The sequence below is a fragment of the Dermacentor variabilis genome, chromosome 1 (assembly GCF_050947875.1).
Source record: "Dermacentor variabilis isolate Ectoservices chromosome 1, ASM5094787v1, whole genome shotgun sequence".
In the NCBI taxonomy this organism is placed as follows: Eukaryota; Metazoa; Arthropoda; class Arachnida; order Ixodida; family Ixodidae; genus Dermacentor; species Dermacentor variabilis.
The window spans coordinates 287105824-287124697 of NC_134568.1; the positions used below are offsets into that span (position 1 = coordinate 287105824).

The 18874-nt window shown below is 48.5% G+C and overlaps 1 protein-coding gene across 5 annotated transcripts in view; it reads right to left on the reverse strand.

Moving 5' to 3' along the window:
• The window catches only part of LOC142566683 (transmembrane protein 163a-like), an 86676-nt gene that overhangs the window by 54376 nt on the left and 13426 nt on the right, over positions 1-18874 (reverse strand). Inside the window, exons 1-2 of one of the 5 annotated variants that reach the window (XM_075677525.1) lie at positions 13157-13512; positions 12166-12327 (exon numbers count right to left, since the gene is read on the reverse strand). The exons of 1 other annotated variant lie outside the window; for it this stretch is intronic. The gene's annotated coding sequence lies outside the window, so the exon portion shown is untranslated. Of the gene's footprint in view, positions 1-5800; positions 5977-12165; positions 12663-13156; positions 13513-18874 lie in introns of those variants that run through there. 3 more of the 5 variants (XM_075677541.1, XM_075677532.1, XM_075677512.1) reach the window with 3 other exon arrangements.

Genomic DNA, 18874 nt, shown 5'->3' on the forward strand with positions numbered 1-18874 from the left:
CAGTTAGTATTTCTTCTAGTGTCCCTTTAAAGAAATGCTGCTACGTATTAAAGCGGTGCAGTAAACTGCTGCAACAGAAAAGACCATTACTCGTTACTCGTTTTTCATATCTACCGCAAATGACAATTCTACGAATAACGTTTAATGTCCGGTACAAAACAATGTCCGTGTCTACGCGTGCGACTAAGCTGCCCTCGGTCTCCCCAAGCTGTTTACCTGCACATCACACTCGCAAATGCGAATACAAGTACTTCGCTGCTGCTCAGCTGAAAGACAAGATTCAAGAAATTGTGCTTCCATTCACGTGGTAAAACATTAATAATGAACATGAAATGGTTTCCAGCAAGTACGGAAGCGAGCACAAATAGAAACGGACAGGACAACGCTGGACTTACAACTGAAGTTTATTCAGTTGTAATAAACTTCAGTTGTAAGTCCAGCGTTGTCCCGCCCATTTCTACTTACTTGTGCTCGCGTCCGTAGTTGCTGGAAACCATTTTACGTTCACCACGCACCAACTGGCCCAACAAACTACTCTACTAATAATGAACAATTAAGCGTTAATATGCTATCAGTGTGGGCACTTCGCGTGCGAGAAGTGTGACCTGCTCTGCATGCTTGTCTTTTACGGCGCTGCTCTCAAAGATTTAGAGCACACGCAAGGAACTTGCACAGGCGTCACGCGTTACTCACCGCGCTGACACAAAACACAATTTACCCAAAGCAGTTGTCAGCCACTTTAATGAACATGGTCATATTTTGACAAAGCAAGGCTCTATATACTACAAACAAATTTCCGTTCCCCTCGCGAAAGGAAGTATACGGAATCATACCTCATACACAAGTTTAACTGCCTACACCCGACGGGAATTTGGCACGCGGCAACTTAGAATCTTTAAAAGCGGTAACTTAAATCTGAAATTCTCATATCAACCAAGACACAAAACACATTATGCCACCAGCTAACCTTACTTCTTAACCTCGCCTACTCTTCCATCTCGAAAAATTTTTTCCTGCCTACTACTCGATTTAACATACTCTTTCAGGTTTTTACGCCTATATCAACTGTATGAACCCCTTCTCCCAGGTACACTTGCCCCCGCCCGCTTCTGCGCACGTCACTCTCCTGTTTGTTATTCCGGTTTCGGTCCCCCCTCTCTTGTCCCTACTTTTTTCTTTAGATATTTTTTTGAAACCCCCTCACCAACACATTCCGAAGTCAATATGCCTTTTTCGGCGCCTCAACCCAGGGTATCGCCATTTCTGGATGCCGCCGTAACGACACCTACGTTGAGCGACTGGGGCAATGCCCCTTGAAAGACCATACCGCTGCCTTTCAGTCACCCCATACGTTGCACCGCAGACTCCTCGTCGCCATCTCAACTGCTTCAAAATTATTCGACGTGTTGCTGCTATGCTACTCAAGTCACTCTTTCAACTCATTTTTTTTAGAGCGCAGCTCTTTGGCGTCCGTTCCTGGGTTTCGCGTCGTCGTCGGCCTCGTAACCAGCTCCGCCCCCCTTTCATCCCCCCAGCGCTAGCAGCGACCGACTGATACCGCTGGATGCCGCTGACGCCGCTAGAGAGTCAAGATAACGTGACTGCATAGAACACCGTCGCCGCCATGCAGAAAGAGGAGGAAAGGGTCCTCCCCCCCCCCCCCTGTTCTTGTGTGGCGGATAGGGTGCTCTTCAGTTGCCGACGCGCCGGTTATTTCACGTAGGCCCCGGCACGTCGACGAATACGTGACCACCTTCCCACGGCTAGACCTGGTTCTTAGCGCTGCGGAAGCGAGGGTATCATATTGTTTGTGTCGGCATCGGCGGCGTTGTCCCTGAAACCAACTCCGCAGCTGGGGTTGACTCACTATCGGCGTCAGCGGCATCAGTCAGTCGCTGCTATCTCTTCCCTCCTCCCTTTATCGTGTTGTCCGCTTGCTGCGCGCGCTTCTGCCCCCATCGTTTGCCGCTGGGTGTACACGCCGCCCCCCTCCCCCCTCTTCCTGCGAGTCTCCGGTTGTCAAAGCGCCGGCTCGAACTTAATTCCTTTCTTCGCTCCTCCTCCAATGCAACCCCTGTGCGGTGGCAATCAGAGAGCCAGATCGGTGGCGGCGAATCTGTATATGTGCACCGCCCGAGCCGAAATTGCCGCTGCCGTTCGCCCTGTGCGGTGGCAATCAGAGAGCCAGATCGGTGGCGGCGGATCTGTATATGTGCACCGCCCGAGCCGAAATTGCCGCTGCCGTTCGCCACTGCGAAATTATCTGCCAGTTCTTTCTGAGCCATGAGCGAGACGACCGATGGAAGTCCTCCGTCTGCTGCTGCTGCTGCTAAACGAGCTGCCAGAGCAGAGGCCCAGCGCCGTCGCCGTCAGAATCCAGAGGTGCGTGCCGCCGAAGCAGAAGCTTACCGTCGCCGCCGTCGAGATGATCCAGGAGTACGGGAAATATAAAAAAAAAATTCTGTGATAGCGCATACATGTGTTGCTCGATTTCTTTGCCTCAATCTATCGAAAAGGTGAAACAGCTTATTTGCTGCGCTCAAATTTCGCATTAGGAAGTAACGTAATCGTCGGTAATTTTTTTTTTATTGTGTTACTCGCGCACTGACCGTCTCTTCTTATGCCACAAGAACATGCCGCCAACGATACCCCTAAATGCTTCCTAACCTCCCGCATCCCCAACGCGCTCCCAGGCCCCCGCCTTAATTTTCTTCTTTCTCTTTCTTGTTCTTTCTCCCTTTTTTATTTCTGTCTTGGTGTCGCTCTTGCTTTCCCCCCTCTTTTTTGTCTTTTCTTGTCTCTCCTTTCTTTTCTACCCACGCTCCCACTCTTCCGCTCTTGTCCCCCCGTCTTGGGAACGAAGCTCACAGACGTCGGACGGCAGCGCTCCTTTGCTCTGAAGTCTCTCCCTTTAAAACCAGCCGCGAGCTGGTTTTAAACACACGCACGTGACCTCACTGGACTAACTGTTTAAAACTAACATGCCGAGGATGACGAGGCCGCCTTTGACGAAGATAGGTCCTCTTATCGAAACGTTGGCCAGCCTTTCTGAGGCACCTTATCCCCGTTTACAAACTTTATACCACAGTGTGCTATTTACATGATTTTCATGATTTTGGAATACCGTGATTGTACTTTATGCGAACTGAAAGGGTGCCACGTCAAATCTAGTCATCGAAACAGTTTTCGAAAACGGCATGCAGTACCGAGAAGCACCTTTCCAAACTACTTATCTGCTTGCCCATGAAGCCCAGCCACCCACGACATTACAGCAACAGGAGGAGTGAAGCATTGGCTATCTCTGCTGAATAAAATGAAATGACCAGATTATAGTAGCAATGAGATCATTTTCATGAATGTAAAGCTAGCTTTCCCGCGAGGCAGTTTACCAAGCTAATGGCGGCTTAGTCATTATTGCAATTGGTGCATACGAGCACAGTTTGCTGCTTGTGAAATGAAGAATATATATATGTGGCTCTCGTGATGAAAAATGCGCTAGAGACAAACCATAGCATGGGCAGTTAGCACTTCGTCTTCATTTCACCCATGACAGCTGCCGCCATTGGATGGGCAAATGTTGAATGCAAAGAAGCGCAGCCGCGAATTAGGAAGAAGATCTGCCAGACACGTTTAGAGAATCTCATGTGACGTTATGGTGACTTCCTAGGTACACTTGGAAAGTATTAGGATAACTCGTGCCATACAAAAGCTCCTGAACACTCCTAGTTAACGTGAAGCGTCTTTTTTGCAAGCTGAAGAAGCATGCAGCTTGCATGCACAGGTTGTGGGTTCAGCTCCCACTAGGGTTAAGTTGTATTGCCTTTATTAAGCATATGAAGCTTACTGCAGAAAATTTATCCGTTGTTCATGATTAATCGGAATTAATTGAGGGAATTGATAAGTTCTACAAAAAAAATGTTAATTTCCGCAATACATGCTTTGGTTTCATTGCCTTTTGGCTATAGTTAAGTCTAGCACTTAGTAACACCGCCGACAAAAGAAATTTGAAACTTGGCAAAATACACCTGCTATATCAGGTGCATTTCACGCTTTGTTCTTCAGACGCTCTGGTGTCTGCTTCTAATAAAAACCAATATACGTGCCTCTAAACAAAGCTGTTTAGCAATATAGCTTTAGTGAAACTTGCATAATAAAGGCCGCAATCTTATGTAAGCGGTAATTTAATGCACTGAGTTGGCCCATTTTAAGTAGTTAAAGGTGCACCTCAGAGATTTGAGTTATATGGTTTTACTGAGAATTAAAGTTGCAAGGCGATCTTTCAGATTTCGAAGCTCCGCAATTTTCATACATTTAGCTGACCCCCCCCCCCCCCACACACACACACCTTGGAATTCTAACTAAATATTCTGCTTAGTCAGTCCCTATAATAACCACTATCTAAACTGCCACAGATTTCAAGCCAGTTGAGTGATTGCCTGTGTGAGCATTTCAGCGTTCTCCGTGTATTCAAATAATGAAATCGAAGAGGAGCTTGAGCTAATGCTTCTTAGCACGCAATATTCATGGTCTTTCACAAGAAAGGCGAACAAGTGGTTCAAGATACGAGACCACTACATTGACCAAGAGCTTCATAATTTACGGGTAAATTGAAGGCTGCTAGCTATCGCTGCGACTTGTCTTCGAACATCACCTGTCTCTTGCATGCTATAGGTGGCTTTTTGCATCTACAATGACACGAACAGCTACAGTCATCGCGCTCAACACTCAAAATATTTAAAATCTAGATAATTCAAGGAACATATCGATAAAGGGCTATGTTAAACAGCAATGCAAGACGCCAGCACGGTCAAAACATACTCGCATGCGCCAACAGTTTTCCACTATAGCTGAAAGGTGTTTTGGTGCGCGCACGTTGTATGGAAACCTCAGTGAAGCTAGTAATGGTGGGTGCGCAAACGACAGCTGTACTCGAAAGCGCGGGCAACGCGTTTTCAGAATGTAACGGCGTTATAGTCGCCACAAAGAAAAATGCTGCGTTGCCAGAACGGAGAGCTATACGACGAATCCCGGTGAACGAGCCGATGCCGCCGTCGGCTCAAGCTGACGGCTTCAGCATTCGCCTCACGGGTGTCTCGATCTGCTCGGTGACGCCTCACCGCCGTTGACGCGTACGCGAGTGCGGGGCTATTGTGCAACACTTGTTCGCTGTCCACAATGCTGCACCACGCAGTATATATAGCTCACATTTTTATAGGTGTACTACATTCGGTAGTTTTCGTTCATCCTTTCGACGAGTGGCGAATAAGCCGAGAATTAGGCGCACTGTATAGGACAAATTCACAGAAAACAATAACAGGTTCAGGAGCAACATTTATAACCGCTTCAACTAAGCACCACACCCCGTATTTTAGAAAGTCGTCGAACAGACCAATTCCTCAGACTCCTCTAACCAACACCTCTGAAGTGTGCGCTGTTACTGTTTCATCCGAATAAAAAAAAATGCATTGCAGCGGGTGGCAGAAATAGTTTCTGCTGATCCTCCTTCCAAAGTGTTCAAAATTTCGCGTTCCCTGCAGAAGACAAGAGGAGCAGTCGTTCGAATGTATGAGGCCATATATTTTATACGCAAGAAAAATGAACAAAAATCATGTGAACAACTGCCGTCAACCTCATCGATCTCGACACGACGGCGCGCTCTGCAAATCCCGGGTGCCGAGCAATTTCAAAGTGAATCAGGCCGCAGAGAACGATTTCTGTTTTTTTTTTTCTTTCTCAGCATGCGAACTCAGGAAAAGAGGAACGCGCACAGTGCGAAGGATAAAGCTAAGTATACACGTACTTTCCGCGCTCTGTCGGACGCATCTCCCCAGCGCATGTCGGCGTAAGGCGGCGGGGGCCGGACACCCACGCGCCGAGGCGCAGAAGCAGCAGCACGGCCGTCTGATCCGCAAACACCGCGTGTAGTGGCAAGCGCGCGCGCGCTACACACAAGGGCTCCTGTCCGGCAGCCCGGGAAAGCAGCTGCTACGCTTTTCTCTATTGTGCTACTGCTCGGGATTTTGACATAGCAGCGGGCTCCTTTTTATTCCAGCTCGCCTACCGCTGGTCCATTGTATACAAGCGGCTAGCGCCGATGAAAGATGACAGTGTTCTCTTCCTAAAGCGGAGGGCGTGCTCCTCACCCATTCAACTACGAAAGACACTGATGCGCGCTAAATGGACGCGACGCACGCCGACGTCCGCGCAATATGGGGACAAAAGTAGGGAAGGAGAAAGCGCTTCCACCTCTTTCTGAGCTATAAACACGACCGTTCGATGGGCCTAGCTTTAAAAGCGTCATCCTCAGGTGTACATGTGCCTTACCCGTAACGCAGGAGAGACAAGGAAGGCAGCCGAAGCGCGTTCCGTTTAACGTTCTTCACGTCATCTCCCTTGTGCTGTCTGGTGAGAATGGTGTCTTCACCACGTTTACAGCCCCGTTGAAGCAGGCGAAAGAAGTCAAATAAACGACACTGTCACGCTAGACGTGCTACGCTGGCCCAGCGCTTCGTCACGCACCCCAATGTGGCGTCGCGTTTTTGACGTCGACGCACACCAACACATCCAAGAGTTATATACAGGAGGCGTTGCACACACTCGATTTACATCTTGCACAATCAATTTATTTTGATAAATGGCAAGACAGGTGGTGAGAATTTTCACCTCGAGAACTCATCACGACGCGATGCTGAACCTAAAGCCGCGACAATGGGATAATTTCGTGTTAAGCCACCGAGAACACGAACGTAATTTTTTTTAAAACTACACCCATGGTCAGCACAGAGCGAGATCAAAGTCCTAAGAGGTCGATCTTAACCAGTGTGTTCTAGCCCATTACTCAGCGCTGACGTAAGGGGAAATATGAAACAGCAGGAAAGGAAGGGCATAACAATGACGATTGCAATGATAAGCTCATCCAAATGAACTAATACTGGAAGCACCCTTTTGATCAACGCATCACGTTTGCTCACTCATTAAATCTACATGGCTTTCTCAGACCAAAAATTAAGAAAATGGCTGGTTGTCGACACGTGCCAACGAGACGGTCACTGAGCGTATCCTGCGAGTCTCCTGCGAGTAAAACGAGCACACACAAAGCAAATGATCGGTCATCTCGAGGCTGTCCACACGGACGTTGAGATGAAGATAGTAGTGAATAAAGGTCACGCCAAGTCTCAGTATGCGGCGAGTAGGTAGCATGCTTGCATGGCTTCCCTGGATATCGGGTGGCATCCAGAATTGAAGCTCCGGATCAACTAGATAGAGTCGGGGATCCTATAGTGGGTCCAGTAACTTCCCGCAGCGGAGTTCATGACGTGGTATAACGTTGCATTAGCGCTGGACCCAACCATATTCATACGACAGACGCCGGCTTAAGTGTAACCCGGAAATGAAATTTTGTATGTCTTTCAAGCGCTATAACGCAATAAAACAGTGTGGTGCACCTAATTCGCATTGATGTCGCGTTCACCAGGCGTTATGCACAGCTCAATGGTTGCTGTTGAATACTGAAGCAAAGTTTTCAAGACTGTCAGGTTCCCGAAACACTTGAGCATCGGTTTTGTGTGTGTCGTGCATGCGCGCGAGAGCGGCAGAGGCTGCATGATCTCTTCGACTGCTAACGACGATAGCACACCTCTTACATAACGACTGTTTTGGGCCGTTGGCCGCACGCAAAGAATACAGCCAACTGTGATTATAACGGCAGCGGTTGAACGAACGCCGTACGACTTGTACGGCGTTCGAGTTGTCCACTTCTCTACTCTTGTGTCCTGTCTGCACGCCTCACTTTTTTTGTATAATGAATCCTTACCAACTAGCTCAGCTTTCTGTCGTTCTAAACAATTCCTATATGACATGTACATACGCGGCCGAACAGAGGTGTCGCATATAGGCTCCCAAAAAATTAAATCAGCGATTCATGAACACCAACGCCAATGATTACCGGTAAACATGTGGGATTCGACAATCATTTGGCTGTGCAGCAAACTTCGAACTGAAAAGAAACTTGGTTGCCTGCGTCATGAGGTTAACGCGTTTATCCAATATTGGTTATGAGGCCAATTTATGAGTGCTTTGTCAACGGGCTCATGGACTTGTTACTAAATTATCCTGGCTCATGTATACACAAGACACCTTACCTATACATATATGTTACATAAACACCCTTTGTCGGAGGAAAGGGTCCTGGGACACTGGCCGAGACCGTCCTCAGCACAGAAGGCTTCGAAAGCGTTGTTGCACTTCTTGCGGAGAACTGGTCTTAAAGACATACTTTAAGCAGATCCGTATTCTCCTTTCCTCATCCCCCCCCCCTTTTTTTTTTGCTCTTCTGTCTTTTTTTGTAATATCTCTCTTCTATTATCTTTTATTCACCTTACTTCCTTTCCTCAGCACAGGGTAGAAAGCCGATCTGAGAAGTGGCTAACCTCCCTGTCATTCCGTCCATGTCTATTTCTTCCTTCCCTCCTTTACCATGCATATGACGCGCAATATAGGCCTGTACATATATGGCAGTCTTAAAGCGCGCTGAATCGAAGAGCACAACATGAACAGGGACAGAACCGCTGGTCACAAGAACAAAGTGCGACCGGCAGCAGTTTTCTTTATGCACGTCGTCAAATTTTTACAGCAATAGAAAGCAGGAAAAGCTAAAACGACACTGTGCTGTATATACACCACATCATGCTTATGTGCACACCCAGTGGAATAAATTTCTACGGATGATAAACTATTGCAGGCATGACAGCAGCGCGAAAAAACAAACACAAAAGAAAGGAACAATGACAGACTGGCAGCGATTGTCCGTGTCTGTCAGTGTTCCTTTATTTTGTGCGTGTTTTTTGGCGCTGCTGTTATGCCTGCAATAAGTGACCAACTCGCCCAAGAACTCGTTTCACTGGATGACGAACTAATCGATGGTGCACTGACATTTTAGTATCTAGGGAAGTCATAGCGAACGCTTCAAAAATAATAGTTTTTTGCTCGCTCGATAATTTGTTTTTACGAATTCCCGCACAGATGAGTGGAAGCTATATGTATACACAGCGCGTTGCTTTAGGTTGCCGGGATATGCTTATGATATGCTTATATGATATGCTTAGTTATATTCATGTCGGGCTCTTCGATTCAGCGCGCTTTAATAATGTCATGAACATGAATGAACCAACTAGTCACATTAGTCACGAAAACATGTTACAGCATTATAGTTCATAGCTTTGCAACTGCACTGTATCCACGCGCCTTAATTTGGTATCGTTGCGTAGAGGAAAGAAGCATTTCTCGATCATGCATTGGTTCCTTGCGCAGATGGTTGTCGCGCCAGGCACGACGCAATCGGAGCCAAAAGAGACTTTTAGCTTGTCCGCTATTCCGGTAAACGGAAGCGGTTTGGGCGGATTACCGGATGGTCGGGGCGTAAACGTGAGTGGCCGGAGCGGTGAAGCCGCCTGGTGTTGTAGAGCTCAACCAGACAAAGACAGAGCTAAAACTGCAGTAACTCACCATATCCTGCTTCGCTACTCGTGCAAATTTTTGGCAGCGGCGTAATTGTGAACAAGATTACGCCACTGTCGAAAATTTACACCAGCAGCTAAGCAGAAGATAGTAATTAGCTCTGTGTTTGTGTGGTTGAGCTTTGCGCCACCAGCTGGCGCCACCAATCTGGCCGCTCACGTTTACGCCCCCGCTAAACCGGCAAACCGCCCGCGCTTGCCGGAATACCGGACACGCTAAAAGTCTAAATTTAGCCTTTCGCTGGCGTCCAACAAGGCATAGCTCGGCAGTACGTTTGTCCATCCGAGCGGAAGGGGTCGCTTTCGAGAGTGCTCACTCCGCCATGGTAAAGCCCATGAAACCCAAACCTATGCTCATCGGGAGTTATAAGACAAGTGCGCAACTTGTTTCGGAAATTTCGCAGATGCTCTCTTATTGCGCCCCCGCGTTCGGCACGTATAGAGTCCAGAAATAGCGTGGTGAGACTCGGGGTAGCAAGATGCCACCTCGCGCCCGCCACTGTTGAGCACAACGGGCCCACTATACGAATAGTAATCACGATTGCAAGATGAGACCGTTACACTAAGAAAAGTACCGGGGAAAACGAGAGTAAACCAGGAAGTTAGTCCTAAAAAGTACGCTTTCCTCCCACAACGGACAAAGTGCAGGAGTGTGCGTGCCGTGCGTAAATTTCGGAGGGTAAGTGTTTAGTACCTGGTCGGAAGGAGAGCAACGCAAGGATGAGCGGCAACAGATACTCCCCATACACAGCACTATTTTCCTCCGTGTCATCGAGTGAAGCGGCGGAAACGATATGATCTGTTTAAATCCAGAAAACGTAAATAATTTGAAGTTGGTCCACTGCCTTTAACTACACTGAGGGCAGCACTCTGCTTTTTAATGAGAAATGCGTGAAATTTAAATGGTTGAATGTGACGAGCTACGCACTTCATGTGCAGGCTGTAAGGGAACAATGCGCACTAAACGATCAAGTTATTGATGGGCTGGCCGAAGTTATTGGTTGCTTCCGTTCCAATTAAAGAGATTACGAACTTAAATGAACCTACGTGTAGTTCAAACGGGGCACGCTAAGCGACAGATAATTTGGTCTTCTGATCTTGCGTGCCCCGTTCGCGCTACACGTACATCACGTGATGTGTATCAGGTTAAACCGTACTAAGAATAATCAGACAGCTTTGTTTTTGCAGTCGCATATGGTCGCACGTACACACAAAGTGTGACTCTCCCCGCACAGCATGTAAAATGGGCTCAGTCTTGCATAGCCGGACATGTACTGAGCTGCTTAACATGCTTTCAGTGTGTTCCGTCCGTTCAATCGAGCTGCCGTGGTGTAGTGGTTAGAGTGACTCATGACCGTGATAACACGAGTTCGGTTCTTCTCTCTGGTGTTTTCTTTTTTTTGGCTCAATAAGTTTTGTGTGGTCGTATAAATGGCTAGCGTCATTAATTGCTTGATTTAAATGCATCGGAACAGAGCTCCTGTTAGTCCTTGAAGGGCTAACCGCATGGGGAGTACCAGTTCATCCGCTCGCAGTTACACCCCCTAAAGTACGAACGGTTGTGGCAAGACAGTCGCTCACCAAAAAGAGCAACTTCGATACACCTTTCCTACATTTTTTTTTATCTGGTACAGCTAGTCCCCATCACAGCTGTACCAGAAGTTACACATGTAAGCTTTCTAATTCTTGAATAAATGTCACTTCTGTATTTGCATGACAACTTTCTAGTTGGAATTTCTTGCCTTACTTCGTTGCTTCAGAAGTTGGTTAATTAATATTGGCTAATTATCTAATTATGCAAGATACAAAAAATAGCGTGACACACTACATACAAAACTCAGCAACATGCATTTGGTCGCGTCGTCTTAGAGTGCAGCGGCACATTTTTAAATTCTGGCTCAAGTTAGCTGAAACACCCTGCATATCATTGTGGCGCTTTACGCTCTGAAACTGCACTATGGGTTATGAGGAGCGCCGCAGTTAATGGCTCTCGTTTAATTTTGACCTCCTGGGGCTCTTTGACCTGCACCCCAATGCACGGTAGACGAATTTTCGCATACCACCCCGATCGGATTGCGGCGGCCGCCGCGGCCGGGAATCGACCACGCGACCTCGTGCTCAGCAGCACGGCCCCAGAGACACTGGGCCACCTCGGCGGGTGCCCCATTTATCGCATAGCTGATATACGACCTGTCACTACGATGTGCGAAAGCAGACCGTCGGAGATATAAACAAGGCGTTGGAAAGCAAATGACCTTTTTTGTGGCCCCACGTCTTTTTCGTCCTATATGTATACACCTGAAACCAGACTTTCGCACGCAGTGATCATACTGAACGGCCGCACTGCGCAGGGGAAAACTAAATATTAAAACAGTATATGAAAAGTGAAAGCGGTTTCCGCCAAGTATAGCTGTTTTTAGGTGCTACGGGCACTGTATATATAGCCTGTATAAGCGCTGACACACGCACCTCGGTGGTACCGACCTTCGGAGGCAGACCGGCAGCTGCGGGCGCCGACACGGCACACACACACACAGTGATAACCAAATTGAACCAACGGTTTATTGGGCCTTCCCAACAAGACGCGCTGGCTTCTGCGACGCTCCATAAACGGGCAAAAGGCAGTCTAGCAAGAAGCGGGTGTGTTCACCTTTGCTTAGTGCTGCGGCCTCCTGCGTCCGCCGACGCTCGCTGTTCTCCGGTAGTGGATCTCGGAAGATGCCGCTTCCCGCTGTTTCCGCTCCGGTTGGTGTCTAGTAGTTCATGCATGGCATATTCTTCGCGCGCTCGGGCGAGTCCCATTCGGGTGATCCTCCAATTCAGAGCAAAGGTAGAGGTGAGGGTGCATTGGTACTTCTCGCGGCTGGTGAAGGAACGGATTTCTGCCGTTTCCAACAATACATTACATTTCTTTGCCCCTGTTGACATTGCCAATTAGAAGTTAGAACTCTCGTAATGCCGTATTGCCGTACGGCATTCGTATTTGGCCGTCCGACAATGAGCACGCTGGTGAAGTACTTGTCCCACACTACGGCGGCAGCTTTTATTCTCCTTTTCCCGTTTCCTAGTGAAAAGTAGCTCAGTCCTGGTTAATGACCCTGACTTTCCTTTATGATTTCTCTCTCTCTCTCTCTCTCTCTCTCTCTCTCTCTCTCTCTCTCTCTCTCTCCTAATAATTGGGTGGCTGAAACTGTGCTGTTATCAATATCTAGTAATCCGTTAGGTCACATCTTTACGTGCCTATTAATAGTAGACCACGAAGAAACGTAAAGAAATAATTTGTTTTTTTTTTTTTTACATCAGGCTACCTGAATGAACACCACTGAATGCTGCACTTTCGGGAGCCCGTCTCTCCGGAATATTAAAAAACTGCATTCAGCAACGACAGTGCGCTATGAAGTAAGCTTGTCTTGATATACAAATATCTGAAGATGGTAAATTGATGAGAAGCAGTAGTTACATCAAATCATTTTGATACCTTAAAGGCCACGTTTAGGGGTGTCAGATAAGGGGCGAGTCACTTGGAAAAAAGGGAATCCTATCCCCCTGTTTGTTCATGGCGACATGTGCCCAGCAACTCCTCAAACGAAAGAACAGCCTGTTCCACGCAACAATTTCCCACGACGTCTTCCGTGACTTACCTGAATTAGGGCGCGGATGGATTGCGAGGAATTCCATACGAAATGACGAATTGCAAACTTCAACACGAACAGTGGTCGCAGTAGTAGGATGGAAAAATCAGACATCGCCCATGTGTGCTGCGGTGCGAAATGAGGAAAGCGTCTGAGCGTCCAAGCAGCGCACGTCTCTCTTGCTCATTAATCTTGCTTTCGATCGCGTGCGCGCCGAAGTCTGTTCCTGTCGGCTGCAGATAAACGCAAGCGGGACCACAACGGCAAATGCGCATAACTCACGCCGTGCAGCGCCTCCTCAAGACTCGCTGACGAGTCCGCAGCTAGTCGGATTTTGTTGGACGGTCGACGGCGCTGACCGCTCCCCAATTACGGCATACCCTGGCTGCCACTGAATGGTTGAAAATAAACTGAATGCCTCAACCTTACACGCGCTGACTCAGCTCTTGAGACAATTCGGCTTCAGTCCTTATGCGTGTCGCCGTTTATTGTCCAACAGAGACATGTACTGAAAACATGGCGTCTCAAATACAATGGAAGTGATGGGGAGCTTAACAATATTAAGTTGCGAAACAATTGCAGAGGCTGCCTGTTTGCTTTCGTTTTTTTATCTTTCTTTGCAGGTGGTTTTTTTTAGGTAGTTCATTGTCTAGACCTGTATAGCACAGAGCACGGAGAGTAAGATTGAGCGTTTACAAATGGAACGTACATTAAAACAAAACCTACGCGTACCCACCCGATTAGCTTAAAGGACTCGTTGGTAGCATCGAGATAACACAACTTGCTTCAAAACATGGCATATGCATAAAATTACCTGCTTTTATAAAGAAGACAAATTTGCAACCGCATTGTGAAGTCTGCGTGCCGTAACCCAGAAAACACCTAGTAAACTGAACTGGTGGTTATTTATTTCACCGGGACAAAAAGCGAACTTCGGAACACCATCATGCGGTTCAGTGGTCATGTCGAACAATGTATCTGCAGGTGAAGCACTTAAAGCTAAAATTGAAGGGGATCCCAACAAAAATTTGACTTTGCTGCGCTCGGCCACCCTTTGTGTTTTAATGCAATAGAAATAGAGGTGCACTTTGTGGCTGTCCGTCTAACGAAAAATATGGACCGAGAAAGAGAAACTGGCCCTTTACGAGGCCTTTCAATAAGCGACTTTGCCACGGGAATGAGAGAAAGTTAAATGGCACAAAGTCGCACCGGGATACTCACTGCCGAGAGGCCTCAGCCGTGGGTGGAGCCCCGAGTCCAGGACCCCAGGAGCCGCAACCGCACCGCGCGCTCTCCCAACTAGCTAAAGCTCGTTCCTGGAGTCGACGCCGAACAGCAAAGCTTCCCACTGTTGTGCAGGGGGTTTTGCGTTACGAGGCATTGATTTTGTTAGTTGACATGCTCATGTGGCATGGTAAGGGGTGGCCGATATACGTTGCAATTGGGGCAAGCTTGCGGCTATTGCGCGGAATACATCGCGTGATAAATCGTGCAATGTGGGAATGTGTAATTGCCTCCATGACACTGCCTCTACACGCGTGAATGATGCGTGCGGAGTTTGTCTTTCAATTCTGAAGAGTTGAAAGATAGTGTGAAATTGTTTTGGGGTGTGTAGTAGGTATTTCCGCTTCGCGGTCGTCTCGCTGAGAGGCTCGATGGACGTACGCTTGAGTTGAGGCATGGGCCTTCAGATTTCCAACGAGAGATTCGTGACCAAGGTTCCAGATGATCATGGCTGTTTTCGGCAGGGTAGACTATCGTAGGCTAGAAAGCGCTAACTGTGAGATTCTTCCTTTAGCGTAATTTTTGCAAGCCGCTTGCGAGTCGGGGAGCAGAACGACCTGATCTACGCCACAGTTTGTGCCAATGGCCAACGCAATGGCAGCCTCTTGAGAAGGACGCGCGTGAATAGTTATAGCATTGGGCTGCTGAGCTAGAAGACAGGTTTGATCGCACCATTGGCCACAGATTTTTCTATAGCATTCTAAGTGAATTTCACCCACCTCCGAGTTTTCTAACAGAAAACTCGAGGCGTGTTGAGCTACGCAGGCGAGTCATTGTGTGCACGAACTCGTAAGTTTGTAAGAGATACGAGATCTAGAAACGTCGTTTTGATAAATGAGTGTACAAGGTCGCCTATGACGCACGTGTGCGCAGCTGGCGAAGCGTCTACCGCGCGTCGGAAGAAGTGGGCCGATCCTAGATAGCGCATAGATAGTGCATAGGGATGACCGACACCGCAACCTGTGACCCCTGCGGCCATGAAGAATCGATTGAACATATTTTGTGCGCCTGCCCGCAGTAGAGTCCACAGAGGGAATGCCTTCGCCGCGAACTTGACCAGCTGGACGACCAACCGCTATCGGAAAAAAAATGTACACCATCAAAAGGACTTACCGTCACAGAAGGCCGTGCAAGCACTATTGCGCTTTTTGAGATGTACCGGCCTTTGTGAGCGTCTTTAACTGGAACGTCTTTTGTGTGTGTGTGTGCCTCCGTGTGTGCGTGTTTTTTTTAACGTTTTCCTCTCTATCCTCTTTCTAACCACTATCTCCCATCCCGAGTGTAGGGTAGCAAACCGGAGACATATCTGGTTAACCGCCTTGCCTTTCCTCTATCTCTCTCTCTCTTCACTACTGTCACGCTATACTGGGCCCCGTAATCACTATGCTGCAAAGTGTGGTACAGAAGACGAACAGTTTTACAGCATTTAAACAACAGCATCACGAGAGCTTCATGTAGTAGATTCCATTGTGAGTTGGATCTGACGTCATTGTACCTATATAAAGATACATACCTTTTAACTTATCCGCATGTTAACGCATAATTTGACAATTAGCGGTAACTAAATTAAACGCAATTTTGATTTGTGGAAGTCCTGGTTCACTAATTGAGACGAATTGTATGTCTAACTTGTGAGAGCAAGCCGACATAAGTGTCCCGGCTATCCGCAATAATAAACTACAACAGAAAAAAATGTACTGTTGCGTTTCACCTGCGACACGTGGTTTTGCCGGCGCGACTGCGGCGGGGCGGCAGACATTTTGGCCCGATCGTCGTCGCCACAACACTCATCGCCAGGTGTTTCCAGGCGCGACTGCGGCGATGCGACCGCCTAGGGATCATCCTCGCATTCCAGTCATTGTGCCCGAAACAGGCGATGCCAAAGCAGGGATCTCATTCCAGTCATTGTGCCCGAAACAGGCGATGCCAAAGCAGGGATCTCGTTCCAGTCATTATGCCCGAAACAGGCGATGCCAAAGCAGGGACCATCCTCTCATTACAGTCATTGTGTCCGACTGGCAGCGCCACGACAGGGTGCTACGAGATCGTGCTCGACATGGTGCTACGGCATCGCTACGACAGTGTGCGTCACCATTAGCCCATTGTACATTCACGTGCTCGTCTTTTGAGGGGTTCCTTCTTGCCCTCAACTGCGAGAGTATAAAAACAGCTGCCCCCGGACGCCAAAAGGGAGGGCTCCGATTTCTTCTGTTGAGTGAAGTGCTCTCCCGTCTCTCTACTTCGGTCAACCTGACCGCCAACTCTTTGCGATGTTAAAATAAACAAGTTGTTTCGTTGTTACCAGTCGACTCATGCTTTGCCGGGACCTTCGGATGCTTCCAGTTGTACCCCAGGCCGCCAGGCCAACGCTACCCTTGGGGCTTGCGACCCAGGTACAACCACGGGCGTCAGCGCCGAGTTCCCAACAGATCGTACCAGCGGTCGGATCCAAACATCTGGTTGGCAGCGGTGAGATCGCCTACGACTTCAAACAACTGTCTGCCAGCGGTGAGATCGCGACAACGGAGGCCAGCAGCGAAGAGATGCAGTTGACTGTATGCTGAGCAGCTCAACGACGATCCGGGAGCAGTGCAACGAGCCCTGTGTGACGACTGGTTGCCTGCAGCGGAACGACTGCGCGGAATTCCTGCCTGCGAGGTTTGGTGAGTGCGGGACTTTCTTCTTCTGAGCTTTGCCAGGCTTTTGTTAGTGTTAGAAACAGAGCTGGTAATTGTGGTTGTCGTTGCTGCCGGGTTAGTTTGCGGCAAGACAATAGTAAGCAGTAGAGAAAGCAGCATTCAGAGCAGCCATGGATTTGAAGTCGTTGCGCAAACCGAAATTGTTGGAGCTTGCAAGAGAGTTGGGTCTGGATGTCTCAGACAAACTCAGAAAACCTGAACTGCTAAAGGCTATTCTTGAGTTAGAGGCTGAGGATGACGAGCTGTCGGAATGCCTTGAGACTATTGAGGAGAGGTCAAAAAGACAGGAGCGCGAACTTAAAGAGCAAAAAGAGAGACAGGAGCGCGAACTTAAAGAACAGAAAGAAAAAGAAGAGCGTGAACGTAAAGAACAGAAAGAGCGAGAGCAACAAGAGAAAAAAGAAGAGCGCGAACACGCTTTGGAAATGAAGCGTCTCGAGGTAGAGATGGAACGCGCTCGTAATGGAAGTCAGGCACACGGTGCAGGAGAACGCGTATTGTTCAAAATGACGGACCTGATGCGGCCGTTTAAGCTTGGAGAGGACATTGGTTTGTTCCTGGTTAACTTTGAGCGAACGTGCGAGAAGCAGGGGTTCTCTCGGGAAACGTGGCCACAGCGCTTGCTCACTTTGTTACCCGGCGAGGCGGCCGACGTAGTCGCTCGCTTGGATAGAGAGGAGGCAGAGGATTTCGACATAGTGAAATCGAGTCTTCTAAAAAAGTACCGGCTGTCTGCGGAGGCGTTCCGTCGGAAGTTTCGGGAAAATGAGAAAGGCAGAAGTGAGTCATATACAGAGTTTGCGTATAGGCTTATGTCGAACATGCAGGAGTGGCTCAAAGAAGAGAAAGCGTTTGGTGACCACGATAAAGTTCTGCAGTGTTTCGGGCTAGAACAGTTTTATAGTCGGTTACCGGAGAACGTGCGATACTGGGTCTTGGATAGGCCAGACGTGAGTACGGTGGCTAGAGCCGCTGAGCTAGCCGAGGAGTTTGTGACGCGTCGAGCTCGCGGAGCTAAGGACGGTCAAAAGGGTGAATTTGGCTCGAAGTTTGAGAGGCCGAAGTTCACACCCATGAGAGCAAAGGGGAACACGCGTAGTGCGGATGCGAGTGGAAGCAGTGCGACCGAACCTAAGGAGACGGCGGCAGCCGAAGCCGAACGCAGAAAGCGGTTCGAGATGAGGCGAGCGGGCGTTTGTTATACGTGCCAGAAGCCGGGTCACTTTTCGGCGCAGTGTCCGGAAACAACACCAAAAGTTGTGTTTTTTTCAATAAGCAGCACTGACGAGAACATGAAGCTTCTCGAGCCTTACATGCGAGACCTCCTCGTGAACGGGAAAGAGTGCCGAGTGCTTCGCGATTCCGCAGCTACGATGGATGTAGTTCACCCGTCTTACGTAGAACCCCATATGTTCACGGGCGAGTGCGCATGGATCAAGCAAGCCGTGGAAGCTCATAGCGTGTGTCTGCCGGTAGCAAAAGTGCTTATTGAAGGACCTTTCGGAGCGCTTGAGACAGAGGCGGCAGTGTCATCTATGCTGCCACCCCAGTACCCGTACCTATTTTCAAACAGGTCCGATCACCTCCTGCGCGAGAAGGGGCTTTTGTTTGGTGAAGCTAGTGTTCAGGCCTTAACCAGATCGAAGGTTCGGGAGCTCGCTGCAAAGGCGGTAGTTGCGGGGCCGACGTTATCAAACAACGAAAAAGGGTCAGAGGCGCAGCAAGCTGATATTCCGAGCACGCC